Source organism: Acanthopagrus latus, chromosome 18, assembly GCF_904848185.1.
Source record: "Acanthopagrus latus isolate v.2019 chromosome 18, fAcaLat1.1, whole genome shotgun sequence".
Lineage (NCBI taxonomy): Eukaryota > Metazoa > Chordata > Actinopteri > Spariformes > Sparidae > Acanthopagrus > Acanthopagrus latus.
This window is the reverse complement of record NC_051056.1, coordinates 31,324,723-31,341,513: the sequence shown is the minus strand read 5'-3', so window position 1 is coordinate 31,341,513 and position 16,791 is coordinate 31,324,723. Positions and strand designations below refer to the sequence as shown.

The window sequence follows — 16,791 nt, the reverse complement described above, 5'->3', positions numbered from 1 at the left end:
AAGCCCAGCATTGTGATAATAGAAGATAATAGAACTCAAAGTAAAGTTACAATATGAAGAAAGAAAGTTCAACATGTCTGTGTTCATTTGCAGAACAACATACTTTGCCAACAGTTATCCTAGCTTTGGGTTGTGCTGCTGATTCAAAGTATTCTGTGACAACAGACACCAAGCAGCCTAACAGAATAACGATGACCGAGTTCTGTTTAAAGATGGGCACAACACAACATATGACAACTGTACAAAAGTAAAACCAGACATCTCGATTCCCCCTGGTGGCTGGCTGCTCTCCCTCCAAATGAGCAGATGGCAGCACCATATCCTCGACATTTTGACGAACGGTTTGTACAAGTGCTGGTGGATCTATCTTCTCACAGGCTGCAAAGAAGGGAAAAAGAAGTGCCGCTCTCTCGTTTCCTTTCTAGAGAAAAAACTGAGGCATCAAATCTGGTTTGAATGTTATTAATTTCTCTTGTACCTGTGAGGAATTCTGTCTGCATGCAGACTGCACATTTTACTGAAACTGATCTCACCTTATAAAGGTGCAGGTTCTTCTGGACAAGGTTGGACTAAAAACATATTTGTAGGTGGGGTGCACCCAGATTCTGGCTTAACTGGCAGCTTGTATATATATAAAATGTAGGGATGAAGGCTTCTTGTTGAAGGGTTCCATGTTAGAGACTCCATCTGAGACGATGTTGGCAGGTGGAAGTGAACTCCCTTTCCTCGTGAGCTTCTGTTCAGAGGCCCTTGAGCAAGGTGCTTAGCTCCTATCCAGGAAGAACTGGAGAGCACAGGGCAGCTCCCAGAGTAATGTTAAAGTATGAAAGTTTAGCAGGGCATTCTTTAAAAATGATGTACATGCTCTGCAAATTCTGTCCTGCATAAATAAACCTTTAATAAATGTCTGTGTGGGAAAACTTTAGTACAGTAACAAGCAGAGTTGGAAATTTGCTGATTCGACAGTAATGGAGAGAAGGCCTGAAGTGTGGACATGCTTGAGAGAGGTTAAGTGGCCCTTCAGTCTGTGTCGTTTAGAAAGGCTTTAATGGCGAGCCCACAATAACAACAGTAACACTGTCACAGACACTCACCTCTTTTATAGTGCTCGCCTCGGCCCCGAGAAGGATTGATGCGTTGCCATAGCAACACTGACCCTTAAAGTCTCCTTGCAACCTGAGCCTGGGCCAGATTTATGGGTGTTTTCAGCTTGTTACAGCAGATTTATCTTCACAATAAAAAAGAACAACAATCTGCAGAAATCATTAAGGGGAGTCTGCTGGAAACTCTGACTTACAGGCAAAGGTGCGCCAGAAGAAAAATAATGTTGATATGATAAAGTGCAAACACTTGGAAGTTAATTTATTTTTACTTTTTAAATCCTCTTGAAAAGCACTGTTGGCTCTGTCTGTTGATGACTGAATATCCTGTGTAGTTTTAGTGTTTGCACAGAGAAAACAGGCTCAGGGGGAATGGAGGCCTCTGAACAACGTCTCTGATTGTTTTTATCACAGCATTTATGAATTACATGCTTGTTTTTCTGCAAACCCTTTGTGGACAGGACAGGACCGTTTATAGAATCTGCAAATTCAAAGGTCCAGGTTGTTAGACAAGTGGAATCTAGTGATGAGATTGTAGCTTGTTAGAAGAAAAGATCTAGATATTTGGTTTGTCCATTCTAGGCTTCTGTTGACTGTTCTGTAAGCATGGCAGTGCAAACTGGCGGATTCCATGAAAGGACTTGCTCACTTTGTTGATATTAAATGCTCATTCTAAGGGAGAGAGATCTAGTTATGCCACATTTTACACTCAGACTGTGACAGCCAATTTGGCTGCAAATTTTACAAAAAGAGAACACATATTGTTAATACCCATAAATACAGTACACTGAGACAGCCATTAAACTGAACACACACCAAGCATTTTGTCTGTTCTGTCCACCCATTAATATTGAGGCACTGTGTGTTGTGGAGCCATGAAGCTGGGCCAACTGTGCCACTGACGAGCAGAACGACTTTGCAACCAGCATTAAAAGTCTAGAAAAGGCAATGCACGCCTGAGAGAGGAGCGCACTGGACTACAGGAACATGTTTCTGACAATGTGTCTTGTCAAACATGAAAACATCTTTGGGTTTTTTGGCTGTCGTTGTCTGTGGTCTTGCTGGCCTCGGCTGCAGATTTATTATTTTTTTTTTTTTTATGTATTGTTTTTTTTTTTTAACTAAACTGGCCCAACATGTTGGACTCGTATTAACTGCTGTCAAGCCTAAGTGCAGTACTGTGTGGACTGCATGCAGCATTTGAATTTTGTGTCCATGTTTTTTTGCTTGTTTGCTTGGTTGTTTGTTTGTTTTTTTCTGGTAGAAGTCACTGGCAGAGTGCTGGGAGTGCTGGGAGTGCTGGGAGTGCTGGGAGTGCTGGGAGTGCTGGGAGTGCTGGGATGATGTGCGTGTGCAGTGAGAGAAAAAAAGGCTGCACATGATTAAATACTTCTCTCAATATCTCACCAATGGAGGCAAAACCAAACTTCACAGACACATATTTCATTTGTCATGGTAACATCTTATAGATGACACAATACTGGAATATTAAATATACTGTTACTGTATCTGGCACATTCCTCACCTGATGTCTCGGCTGTTGATATCATCATGTGTTCGACATTTGACAACTGTGCGACACCAGCAACACTTCTCAGGTGATGATACACAAATGCAAGCATAATTATCCTAATTTCAACATAATTATCAATACTATATATGTGTATGTATATATCTATATCTATATATCTATATCTATCTATCTATCTATCTATCTATCTATCTATCTATCTATCTATCTATCTATATATATATATATATGTATATATATATATATATACATATATACATATATATATATATATATATATATATATATATATATATATATATATATATATATATATATATATGGACCTTTATGTTCTATGCTGAGCAATTGATTGATTGTTTCTGTTTCATTTTGAGGGATTATTGACCACATTTTCTTTCCCTGAATCACTTTTCCAGGTCTCTTCAATGTGATGAGGTAAAAATATTCAAAACCCCAAGATGCCCTCTGGCACCTCATGATGTTACTCAAGTCTTCTCCTAGAATTTGTCAAGGAATGGTCTGTAGTCAGATGAAGTCATTAGCATGGCACACTGATAAAGACAGATGACACAAGGAGAGTGGTGACGAGGTGTTGGAAGGGTAGAAAACAGAGAGGAGCAGGACAGGCGGTGATGGCTGGACTCTGGTATTTTAAGCAGGACATCTTCATTCCTCCCTGCCGACGTGAGTGATTCCCTTCCATTGGCTACGGTAAGAGGCTGCGTGACCCTGCAGGGGCAGTCCGGCTGACTGGCCCTTCTCCAGGGCAGCCAGCAGTGCATCCCTTAAGCAGGCTTGACCGACCTGCAGTCACACACTCTGCGGTCAAGCCCTGGGCAGGGGGATTTGAGATGTGACAGCATAATCAATTTCCATGATTCATGATCACCCCAAAAGGAGGGCTGGCTGAGCGACTGGGCAGCTGAAGGAGGAGAGCAGGAGAGGAATGCTGACAACAGCAGTCTGCAGACGAGTACAGCAGTGGAGCAGTCTGCTTCTGGCTGTGCTTCTCCTGTTTGTTAGATCTTCCACAATACATAACATTCATGTGAGGCTTTATTGAACCCGATGGGAAAATTCTCCTCTCGCTGAACGATCTCCAGAGTGAAGTCAGAGCTCAGGGTCAGCCGCAGCACAGAGCAGCACCCTGCAGCTAGCAGTGATTCAGACCCAGATTCATGAGGATGATGGTGCGAGGAACCATCTGCGCCGTGTTGTACCACAGAGGTTTTCTATTAAATATGAATCAACAACTGCAGCCAGTGCCACAAAAATGGGATTATGTAACCAAACAGCAAATTCATTGCCAAGTACAAATTGAATGCTTCAGCCTGAAGGCCAAAACAAGAGAAAATACTGTTTGTGTCTTTGATTTTACATTTCTGATGTTTGTTTCCAGCAGCAGTAAGAATCTGAGGAGGCAAAATCGACTCAAGTACATTTACTTTAGTACTGTACAGAGCAATTTCTATGTATTTGTACTTTACTCGAGTATTTCCATTCTCGGCTATACTCTGAGGACAAATGTAATACCTGTCTACTCCAGTTTATCTGATAAGTGAAGTTAGCAGTAACTTTGCAGATGACACGCTGCATCAGCATCAGTGAAGCACATTTTTAAACTCACTTATTTTATCAGCAATTCGATAAAAAAAGCGAAAAACACTTATTCTAATAATCTAAAAAATGTGGAATATCAGATCCAATAAATAGATGAAAATATATTGATAATCTGCTTTTAATTGTACTTATTACATCAAACTACTTTGTGTTAATGTACAACATGGTGCTTCTGTGCTGATCCCTGTGTGCAAGATTTACAAGTATTTTGTGTTAAATTTGCAACTGATTTGACAACCAGATTTTTGCTGGCATGGATCTAACTCACAACTCTAATGGCCCAAAAACTGACGGGTTGCGGTCTGTGTTAGTGTCTGCCTCTGTGTCTGTACTTGTCAAAGCAGAGCAGACTGGTTGAATGAGTTAAGTGTCTTATGGAAGTTTAAACTCAAACAATGATTGAAGTTTTAATTTTCTTCTCTAGTGCATGTTATTTGTGAAACAGGACGGTGTAAAGCTAAAAAGGTTCAGCCAGCTTTGGCACTGAGTCAAGTCGCACCAGGTTTTTATTTCATGTGTGGTACAGAGCCAGACATCTGAGTAAAGGACATATTTGCCATGAACCGTGTTATCCTTGTAAAACCCGGGGTTTATGTTTTTCGCCTTGGGAAACTGTTAGATTTCTGTCAGGAGAAGTGAATTCTAGGAGGAGGAGGAGGAGGAGGAAAGGTCTGCTAAATCCTGATCCATCAATCCATCACGTCTCACAAGCGGGAGAAAACCTGAAGTTTACAAATCCTTCTCATTAATTTTTCCCGATGTTTTATTTCCAAAGGCCTTTCACTTATTTCTTACTGTGTTTTTTCTTTTCTTTAAATACGTGACTAAAGTTATTTACAGTTATTTGGCTGTTCTGTTGAGGTTTTGTTGCTTCAGTTGTCTGATAACTGGAGGTCGACACCGGCTCACGTCTGCAGCCTCTGTGAATGACTCTAACAGCTGAATGTGTGCAGATGTGAGACTTTGTCGCTGTGGATAATGTCACAGACTCGTAAACACCGACTTGACGCTGAGAAATTGAATCTATAGTCACTCCCTTTGCATTCTCAACAGGGTTCATCCTCTGACCTCCCCAAGCCCAAGAAATACTTCAGATATGCACCAAGCTGAAAATATGATGTCATACTACTCTCATTTCATTATTACACTTCTTTGATTGGTTTCACTTTTTGTTACTGTAAGAATGGTATTATTTGTTTCTTTCTTAAATTTCATTACAATTCAATATGTTCATGTTAAAGTTCTCATCTTGCTGTGAAATAACTGTAAAAATGCTAAACTCAAAAGAACTCTGAACAACAAAGAAATTACACTTTCCCAACAACAGTGATTTCATAACCTTTTATGAAATCACTCATTTAAAAAGCTCAACACTTACTGGCACAAAAGCACTTCTGCATACTATGTTGAGCCAACCATGTGTCCAATTTCAATATCTGACCTGCACTTTAACATCAACACTCCTCTCAGTCATAGTGCAGCCACAGAAACACAGTGGAGCTGTTACTCACAGCCACATACCAGCTTATTGAGAGCACCTTCAAAGTTTCATAAAAATCCAGTACAGCAGCCGTGCAGCACGCTGTGAAGCTGATGATCTGATGATCAGCTCTGAACAACATCAGAGACTTTGCTGATTCAGGTGTTGATTGAAAGGTCAGTGTTCATGCTCTAAATGGGGCCAACATCAAACATTAGAAAGCTCGGACAGCATGTGGTCACAGCAGCCGCGTAAGTTGTTCAGGGCAGCTATTAGCAAAAAGTAGCTGTATTATAATAAGCAGGTGCAGTTAGCAAATACTTGTGTGTACTACAGTGCTATTTTGAGATGTTAAGAAAATAGATCTCGGCTGCAGGAGCCAAGCTTCTTCTTCTGTGTCGGACTATTTTGAAAATACAGTTTGATAGAGTATTTGCTTCAAATTCCAACTGGAGGTCTAAAAAAGTCAAAAAGTAAAAACAAAGTCGTAAATAAGAGGCTGGTTAGTCGGCTACGTGTCGTGTCAAGCTCCCTCCTCGTTTGTTTGTGCAGCTCTCAAGGTCATGGTCTCTGGCCCGTTAGCACCGCGGCTGCCCCGAGTGCTATACATGGAAACGGCTGATAGTGGTGTGTGGGAGGCGGGGGGAGGTGGGGGGAGGTGGGGGGAGTTACGACTCAAGAGTTGATATGTCTGTCTTTCAAAGGCCAGCAGGAGTTTGGCCTCTCCTGCCCAGACGGCCGCTGACCCCTGTGGAGACAGTCCCGCTTCATGTTGCTGCCGGGTCCCTTTGAAAAACACCTCGGCCCTGCTTGAGTGATTGGCCATATGGGCGACACTGCCATCCAGGAGCCCCCTGCTGTGCCAGGCATGGGTGTGGGAGGCATGAGAGAGAAGCATGGCAGCTTCCCCCAACTCCTATATTCCAGTTATCTTGTTTCTCGTATCTCCTCAATGTGTCCTAACACAACTACATGCTGTAATGCCCAGTATACTGAGCCGGTGCTTCCCCTTCTCATTCACACATTCAGACACACATTCAATGTACTCACACATCAGAAACATGCGCCAAACACACATTCAGCTCATTTGTTATTTTCCTGGTCACCAATTTGTGCAATTATGTTTTATTTTTCTTAATGAACACAAAGATTGGATCTTGCAATTAATTAGCAGAGAAAATATGAGAACTGGTGAAATGCTTCAGTGGCTTCTGGTGAAGGCAGCCAAACATCCAGAGTGCAAAGTGGAGACAGATGTAAGAGGCGAGCACACACAAAGACATACACACAGCATGCATCCACATTTACAAGACTGGAGAAACACACAAACACGTGATTACATTCATCTCACCTGCTGCTCAGTATCAAATGTGGCAATGCAAGAAAAGTGAAGCTGGTTTTTCTACACGTGTGTTGGTGTTGTATCACACGACCCTGGCGGAGGCTGTCCTTGTCTATCTCTCTTGTTGTGAAATTCCACAATAAACACTTCCTTCTTTTGAATAGATGAGCGGATGATTTCAAAAAAGTTCAGCCTGTCCAAACATTTCTGCTCATTAAACCAGGAAGAGATAAAAAGATCTGGGAGCGACTGACACATTGTCGGCTCTGTGCAACACGTGGAGTCAACAGACCGTTTTTACACCATGAAATCCTTTCAACACACGTGTAACAGACAACAAGTTGAAACACTGAGCCTAACTTTGAGCACATTCACCTGTTGTTCTGACCAATAACGTGCTAAAGTCAGGGTGGAATATAAAGCACATGTCATCACTTTTCTCTCAGAATAAATGTTAGCTAAGTATGTTTCTGCACAACCGCAAGCTTTTACGTTGCTTTAGTTTCAATTTTGTATGTATCTCTCATCTCAGCGCTGCGCCTCTGCTCTGGTTAGGTGTGGGCACAAAAACCACCTGGCCATGGATCAGAAAACGTCATGGTTTGTCTGAAGATACTTGTTTTGGATCGCCACAAACACAGCTGGAAAGGCGCCGACTTCCATGAAAAAAATCTGTGTTTTTTGTCACCACAAACAAGCCTGGATATCTCCAGGTATCCTTAGAAACACCTGGTTCTGTCACCACCCACACAGCTGGAAATGAAGTGACGTTCCATGACAATGATCCAGTTTTGATGGGCACAGATCGGGCTGAGTGATATCCACTCTCCATGAAAAATATCTGGTTGTGTTGGTGATGTCATGCTTAAAGCTACGTCACCTGTCTGCCACCTTCTTGCCACCTCCAGGTGTCAAAGGCAGCTCATAAACATGTAGTATGAATGTGAAATGACACGTTTTGTACAAATGCAATACGGTACACAGTTTATGACAAGAACAGACTTGGACGTGTCTCTGGTTTACGGAAATCTTAACTGCTAACATTAAATCCTGTAAACTGGGCTAACTGGAAACATATTCAACAGTGTTGCTTAATCTGATTAGATTATTAGATTTAATTATGATGAAGCAACAGTCCAAGTAACCTGCCATTACCACAGGGGGCTGTGGAGTTATCAGTGCGCTTTATTCTCCTCAAACATCAAAACCCCACATCTGCAGCACATCAAGCTGCATATCTATACAAACCGAAGCATCGTGACTTTAAAATATGAAGCTCCAGGTGGGCCAAATGGGCTGGCATTATCAGTAACAGCTGGAGAATGAAATATGTGAGCCTCCCTTCAGTGGGCTTTTTATTGATTTATTTAGAGCTGATAACAAGAGTCGTAAAGCCATTTTGAGGCGTCCCGCCTTCCCTCGACTTGCCACCCTTCCTGTGCTGTCAGACCTTCAGTTTCAAACACTTGCTGCTGCTGCTGCTGCTGCTTCTGCTCGAGCAGCAGTGGAAACATTTCACCAGAGCTGTAAATCTCCTCGCCAGATATTTTCTTTGATTTCTTTTTCTCCTCTTCCACCTCCCTCTCTGTACGCATCAGTCTGCGTCTTCTGCGCGCGACTATGCAAAGCCTCCAAGACTTTTTTGGCAGTGTTGGAGAGACATGGGGATTAAAATGAGCAGAAATAATTTCACGTTTACGGGTACAAATTTGCTCACATTTTGTTTCAGTTAAATGCTGCGTCACGCACTTGTCTCAGTGAGAGGCGGGGGAATCCCCTCCATATGCTTTGTTTCACATGGCTTTGCTTTTTTTATTAATTTACCAGGCCATCTGGTCTCGGCCTGAGTCACTCCCAGGTCAAACAGTACTTTCACTTAACATCAACAGAGAGGGGATTTTTTTTTTCTACTTGAGGCGTGGAGTGCAGGGAACACTTCAAAATATAAAATGGTGTGATAACAGATATGTGTAAGCTAATAATCCCATATGTTATCACATTTCCAACTGGGTTAAGCCTCCTTTTCAGGCTTTTAAATGATGCAGGGATACAATTTTTAAATAATGTATGCCCCTGTTGTAAATCGTACTGTATGTTAATAGACATAACATCACATTATTCTGTAATAGATTAAGAGACACCTCCACCACAGCAGCAGTCATCCTGTACCATGCTAACTATACTGTTAACTGCAAGCGTCGTTTTGGCTCTCACTCTATACTATGAGTGATTCTGATGCTGTTTATTAGGAGGAGAGAAAAAAAAGAGGTCCATCGGGCCTCAAGTCACATGCAGCCCTTGTTTGCTCAGCCAGCTGCACCCCTACGAAGGCAACAGTGACGTGGAACACTTAACAGCAGACTGACAAAGGTCAGAAATGAAGTCAAGGTGTTAAACAGGTGCAGGAGAAGAAGAAGAGAGAGGGAGGAATAAAACTGAGCAACGGGAGGCACTGAGAAAAAGAGGGGATGAAGAGACGTTTCACCGGACAAACTTCGACCTCTCGCTCCGAGCCGGACGGTGTTGTAATAAATTGCAGGTCGTTAAGGATCTTGACACGTCTTGGCACCCACTTCAAAAGAAGCCGAGGTTTTGCCTGTTAGTTTTAGATTTGGCACGGAGGACGGGCAGGTCGTGCTGCTCCATTCTTCCACATCTGGCTGGCAGCACCTTGGCTGAAATTGAGACTTTGTGTCTCCTGAAGTTTTCTTGTGACATCTTTATGATCACTCGCCATTACCAATCGCAGCACCCACCGGCGTCCTGACCGTATCTCTTGCAGTAAACCCCCGACCGCCCCCCTCTCACCCCTGGTTCCCAAATCCAGAGCTCCAGCGATGGTGAAACCTTAATGCGAAACACTTGGAGTGTCTTCCGATTCCAGGTCTCTGTGAAAGGTGCTGCTAAGTGGAACCTTGCAAACGTTCTCGCCAGCAGAGGAGGGAACCTGCACACACTGTTTACATTACTTCAATGGACGCCTTTTATGTTGCTCTCCTATCGATGAATCTATCTCGCCTACACTGATTTATTGGCTGGCCTGGAAGTGCCCTGCAAAGTCTCCAAAACCCCTTGAATTTCTTCCTTTCTTGTACAAGTCCAAAGGAGAATAAAATAAGAGAATGGTGTGCACTTTTTTAAGCTCTGACCTGTGTTCCCACCTCCACTGTCACCATCTCTCCACAGCGGCCCTGGCCTGGAAACAGTGCTTATTGTAGGCTCTGAACAGGTGCAGAGTGGAAACCGTGAGCCAGAGAAGGTACATAAATTACATGGCAGGCCGAATCACACAGCACTGTTGCTGTGTTAATCTGTCAAGAGCTTTGAAGGCCAGGACAAGTGAATTCACCCTGGGAGGAAAAAACTTAAACCATAGCGGCTGTAACTCTGTCTGTGCTGCAAAGCTAAGACAAAACGTTGACCATAGCCATAAGCTCAGTCTCGCTTGAGACATTTGGCTGGATCTTTAGAGAATAAATCTCCAGAACCAGTTCAAGTTGGACTAAAAGTTTGACTGCTGATGACATATGAGAGAGTAGAGAGTCCCACTTAACTATCACTGGATTACTTTGTTATAATAACAGTAATACAACAGCTTCTATGTTGTTACAGTACGTGCAACATAACAGATATTCAATAAAAATACCCATAACCCTGATGTTTATATCAGCCATCTAATGTACAGTATGCAGATGTGTCAGGCTGAACATTGTGGAAAATATCTTCACTACAACAGACTGACATTCATTTGATTCATTCATTCATTCAAAACCACATGACTGAAACATTCCTCTTTCTAAATCATACACACCAGTTTATGGTCTCAGTGAGACGCTAAAACCTGGATTCTTTCTGTATCATTTCTAAAGGATTATAATGGAAATGAAAAAAACAAGGTATTCTTTTGTCCATGTTTACAAATGTCAAGGTGTGACTGGACCACTCAGAAACCGCCTCATTTTAATGTCACATTATATGACTTGAACTCTATACTCTACACTGGGTTATCCAAAGGGCACCTCCCACCACATCTGCTTGGTTGAACTATGCCTTTATGACATTAACAGCTACCACCATATCTAACAAATAAGTGAAAAGGTTGTGGATTTCCTTTCAGGATTATTATTTAAAACAAACAGTGTGATTCAGACATTTACCTCCATCATCAGACTGAATTCTTGTTTGACAAAGATTGAGCTGCTGAGCTCAGGCTTCTGTGTCCTGGAGCTCTACTGTCATCTTCAAACTGTCAGAAACAAATCAAAGAGCCTCATCTTTGATGAGCATGTCCATTGTAAGTTCCTTCTTGTCTGTTGGGAACAACATACAAATATTCCTCTGTTAACTAATTCCGACTTTTGTATTTGCAGGCTAGCATGTGAGCAACATGCTGAAAATGTATTGTACTTGCTGATTTGCAGCTTTGGCAAACCACATTTGAACTGATGTCTCTGCCCGCATGCAGCAGTATGTTTTATTGATCTGTTTTTATGATAACAGAGATTTAAGGCATGGAAGGTTATATCAGGCTGAGGCTCCTCAGACATAACTTGTTAGTAGTAGGCGGTCCTCTGGCCTTTTTCATCGCCATTTCATGGGATCCACTGATGATAATGAAGATATTCTAAGATGACATTGTTATGCATAATGAGACATGAGCAGAATTGTTTCCTTTCCCCAATATGAGGAGGTCGATACGACTGTTATGTCTGTGGAACAACAGCCAGAAATCCATTTGTTTATCTAGGCCTAGAGAGAAACAGGTAGAAACACCTGGCTCCGTCCAAAATCTGCATCAGACTACTTAGGAAGATGATGTAATTGTTTGTTTAATTCTTAATTTACAGAAATGTAAAGATGACAATACTGTGGTTTTAAAAAGGAGTTATGGGCAGTGATCATGAAACAACTTCAGGCAGCCAGCACAGACACAGCACAGGTACATCCTGTAACATCCATCATGAAGGTCAGATTGAGAACATTTTCAAGCAGACAAATCCATTTTTAGAATTAATACATGTACAAGAGTTTGTAGAGAGGTGCATGAAGCCCTTTCTTTACAAACAATATCATGATTGTGACTTCAGAGTTTACAGAATGTGTGTTTTGTTTATGTGCATGTTGGAATTCTGAGGATTAGTTCCAGCTTCTAACAAGCTCTGTGAGCCAACAGTATAACAGTATCTGTGTTTTGTCAACATCAACAGTCTTGGTAGTTGCCAGTTTGTAAGAAAAATAAAAATGTTAGAAGTTCTACAGTATGCACCCAGCACATTAGCAATGTTGACATTAGCTGGTTAGCATTAGCAGCATTAGCTATTTGCAACAAATTGTCAACCCTAATAAGGTGCAGATGATTCGAACAACAGCCGTGTTTTGACATAAATGCAATGACTGGGCAAAATGGATCGCCACATGTAGCAGCTTAACTTTATCAATAACACCTCAAAATAACAGATTAACCAGCCGTCTCTAAACTAAACTAAACTAAACTAAACTAAACTAAACTAACTGACTCCACCTCCAAACTCATCTGATGGAAAGAGAACACGACACTCTAGTCTAGACTTGTCATGCTAATATGACATTTAGCAGGGGTAGCAATAGTTAGCTAATCTATTCATTCTATCACCTTAGCACAGGAAATCAATATGCCAGTATGCAATTAGCTCTTTCTATAAAAAACAAACTTGTTTATATTGGAAATTTGCAAAGACAATCAGCCAGCTATCAGCTATAGCCAGCTTCTCAGATATCGTTACCTGCGGGCAAGGATGTCCAACATGGCTGCCAGAGGGTAAAGCTACTTGAAAGCCTTCTGCAGAACTTCTATCTATTTGTGGCCTCAACCGCAGACAGGAAGTGTCAGTAATATTAGGGGGTGGGTTGTTCTTGTCTGTAGTGTGTGGCAGGACAGCCGGAGGGAGGCGACGTGTGACAGACAGGTTCATTGTGGAGCTACGAGAGCCGGGCTTAGCTGCGCTCCCGTTGGCGTCCCTCGTGGCTCCGTCCACAGGGCCTGTCACCGAGAGACAATAGACTTTTCCCCAGCACAAGACTGATCCTCTTCCAGTGGTCTGTGAGAGTCCTTGGTGTGGTGCCATCGCCGGGGGCATGCAGCATCTGACAGACCAACACACGCCGTGTTGATAGGTTGTTGAGGCCAGAAGCTCACATGCAGGCACACTGGAGCATTTACAAGCATGCACACTCAGAGAAATGCATATCAAATGCAATTACAAAGCCACACCCTCAGATTGCAGACGGAAAGTGTCAGAGAGGAAAAAGGGGTGAAAACGGAGAGGCTGAATGCAGATGTGTGGCTGGGGGCATTCCCTTTGGCTTTGACAGGAGAAATAAATCATCACAATTATGGGCTGGCCCAAGTGAATTGGGACAGGTCATCCTTATCATTCCCAAGTTCAAGGTGTTTCCTGCTCATCGGAGCCAGCGAGGCCTTGGTGCCAACAGACCCATGGCCAATGAGGTCTAAATGTGCCCTGGATGCCTGTGAAACACTTGGCACAGGCAGGGAGCTGGTTCCTCACATCCCAGCAGGCATTTTGATGTTGACTAGTGATACATCAGCAACAAGATTCTACTTCAGATTAATTTCCAAAGCTGGTTTAATACACATTCCAAATGTATTTGTTCTCTTGATAAATGACAAATCTACCTGCAGCACCTGGCTGGATATTTAAAGATAGCTGGGTTGCTCTGATAAAAGGTAGGAATCACAGTTAAATTCAGTAATCATTAGAATACTGTAGTATTCTTTTACAATTGAGTATGTGAGTAGTATCTGAATGAGTATGTGCAACGTCAGTGTGTGTACATGTACTTAAGTGTTTTAGTGTATTTATAAGTGTGTGTGAATGTGAGCCGGTGCCTTGCCAGCCCTGTAACTGCTCCAGTGGTCAACATAGACTGAAACTTAAACAGACGACGTTCAGCTCTGAAAAAAAGAGAAAAAAAACCATCAGCTCTTTCTTTTTTCTGCCAGACTGTGTGCGACCTCAGAAACACCACTAACGTGCAGCCATCTCTTTAATCCTTTGTTTCTTCACCTCTTTCTTTCTTTCTTTCTTTCACCACCACCATCTGACTGTGTTGCTTTTATCCCCTTTCCTTCTTGTTTTTCCCCCTTTCTTCCCTCTCTTGTGGGTGCGAGTAGGGGAGCGCAGGACAGGGGGAAATTGGTGTAATGAATTTAGGGCGCTCATGCTTGCTGAGGCGAGCCTCCCTTGGCTGCTCGTAGCCATTAATCTTCCGCACTCTGTCAGAGCAAAATGTGACCACAATAGGCAAAGGGGGAGCTCAAATTGACTACCAATTACGCGCCTGTGAATAAAGGATATGGAGAGAGGAGGGAGGGCACAATATGGTTCAGCAGTAACGTTTATTTTAACCCTGCGAGCGTTGCAGGAGCGTTAAGACCTGGAGATAGAGAATGTGTGTGTGTGTGTGTGTGTGTGTGTGTGTGTGTGTGTGTGTGTGTGTGCGTGCGTGTGTGTGGACACTCTCTACAAAGTCCTCGATTATCTGAAGATGCAGTGGGTCACGCCACAATGGAGTGCAATGGGTTGCAAAGGCTTTTGCGTTATAATTCTCCATGATCATGTTAATAATCATGCTAATATTGTTATAGAAATATAGAACATAGAAAGTAGATGAAAGGGGATGAAACTTTTCTTTCATGATGAATTGCATGGGACACAGTCTGTCAGTCTTTTCTGAATGATTTTTTAATGAATCAAAGATTTGCAATGATACAAAACAGCACCTCACGTAAACATCAGTCGTAAACTAACTTCAAATGTTTGTGAATCACATGGGGAAATACTTCACTTCTTTACATTTCTGCCTGCTACAGTTAACAGAGAAATATACTTTTGACTTCGTTATACTTTTTTTTTATATTTTTTAAATTGATACATGTATTTCTATTTTGTTCTTTAACAAACTGACTGGACATGTACAGTGTATAACAGTTACTTTGCACATTAGGGCTGTGTTAACAAAACACGTGATTATTTATCAAACTGTATTTCTATGGATAAAAAACAAAAAATTTACAGAGTATGATGCAACGCTTGCTGCCTTCAGTTCATAATGCTGAGAAACTGCCACTTTTTTCTTGTTTTATATATGTTATATATTTTCATTAGATATTGTAAATTCAATATACTTTTGTGTTTTTTATTATTTTATTAGTAACATTGATCGAACAAAAATAGGTCCTTTCGTCGCAGCTTTTGACATTTTAAAGAATAGACTAAATTGCTGATGGAGGAAAATGTTGCTTAAACACTTATTGATTCTAATCCAATAATATAGTATACATATGTATGTATACTGATAGACTCTGAAAAGGTTAATCTGCATATTATTTGTTATTCTTGCCCTGATGTGAGAGAAACAATCTGACTTTGGCGACTCCTAGTGCTGCTTTGACTAAAGACGCTGATGCCAGCTGGTACAGTCAGTGGTTCTTTTAACTTGAAGGCTTCTTTCATCACTACAATATAACATGCATTACCAAACCTTAAACACTTTAATACAATTGTGATAAAGTAGTTCATAATTAAAGCTTAGCCTTTTGTTCACTGGTGACATGGTGTTTACATGTAGCAATACATTTCTACTGAGGCTATGAAAATGTTTGCACAGTGCTGAACACCTCTGGAGCCGGCTGCGTGCTGTACAGACGCAGATACTAACTCTGAATGAAGCTGAGCCAGGACACTGTGCTGTGGGCAAGCTTGTTCAGGGGAATTCAGTTGTTAGTATGATTACAGCCCTGATGGTTGTGATTATTTGAGGGCCGTGTTTATTGTATTACCCACAAGAACATGACAAGAACTAATAAGTTCCTTAATCGTATCTGATTCCATTCAAGCCTAATTTTGCTATCGGAGACACGGGCCAGTTTGCTTGGAAACCCACTCCCTCTTAATAAGACCATTACACGAAGGGTGTGCTCAACATGTGGCTGAGAGAGAGAAGTTGACTGAAAGTTGGAAGATAAATCAAATGTGCTAATGAAGTTTGACTTCCAGGATTAGGGAATCTAGGCCCGAGTTGCTCTGAAGCTATGCACAGTTTGTGATTCCAAGAAAAACTTTCACAGCTAAAATAATAGGTCTGAAAGCTGCTGGCTGGTGGAGCGTCAGCCTGCGCTGCTCTGTGAATTTCAACAGGACAAGCTGTTGGCGGAAGAAATGGCTGGAATGAAGCTCAGAGTCTGAAAAGCATGTTTGGAATGTACGTTTTTCTGTCGATATCCACCGAACACGAAGGTAGTTTTATAATATATAGATCCAGAAGACTATTGAGTTTAGCTGCCTGCACTGAAGTAGCTGCTGTCGATGTATTAAAATATATTATTTTATAGAAGTAGCTGCTGTCGATGTATTAAAATATATTATTTTATAAAAGTAACTGCTGTTAATGTATTGAAATATATTATTTTATAGAAGTAACAGCTGTTGATGTATTAAAATATATTATTTTATAGAAGTAGCTACTGTTGATGTATTAAAATATATTATTTTATAGAAGTAGCTACTGTTGATGTATTAAAATATATTATTTTATAGAAGTAGCTACTGTTGATGTATTAAAATATATTATTTTATAGAAGTAACTGCTGTCAATGTATTGAAATATGTTATTTTATAGAAGTAACTGCTGTTAATGTATTGAAATATATTAT

At 41.4% G+C, this 16,791-nt stretch overlaps 1 long non-coding RNA gene across 1 annotated transcript; it reads right to left on the bottom strand.

Moving 5' to 3' along the window:
• Positions 1-272: 272 nt before the first annotated feature.
• On the bottom strand, positions 273-1,205 carry LOC119007940. Its single transcript, XR_005071282.1, has 3 exons — positions 1,095-1,205; positions 534-802; positions 273-421 (listed from the first exon to the last, which is right to left on the bottom strand). It is a non-coding gene; the product is annotated as an uncharacterized LOC119007940 (long non-coding RNA).
• Between the last annotated feature and the right edge of the window lie 15,586 nt (positions 1,206-16,791).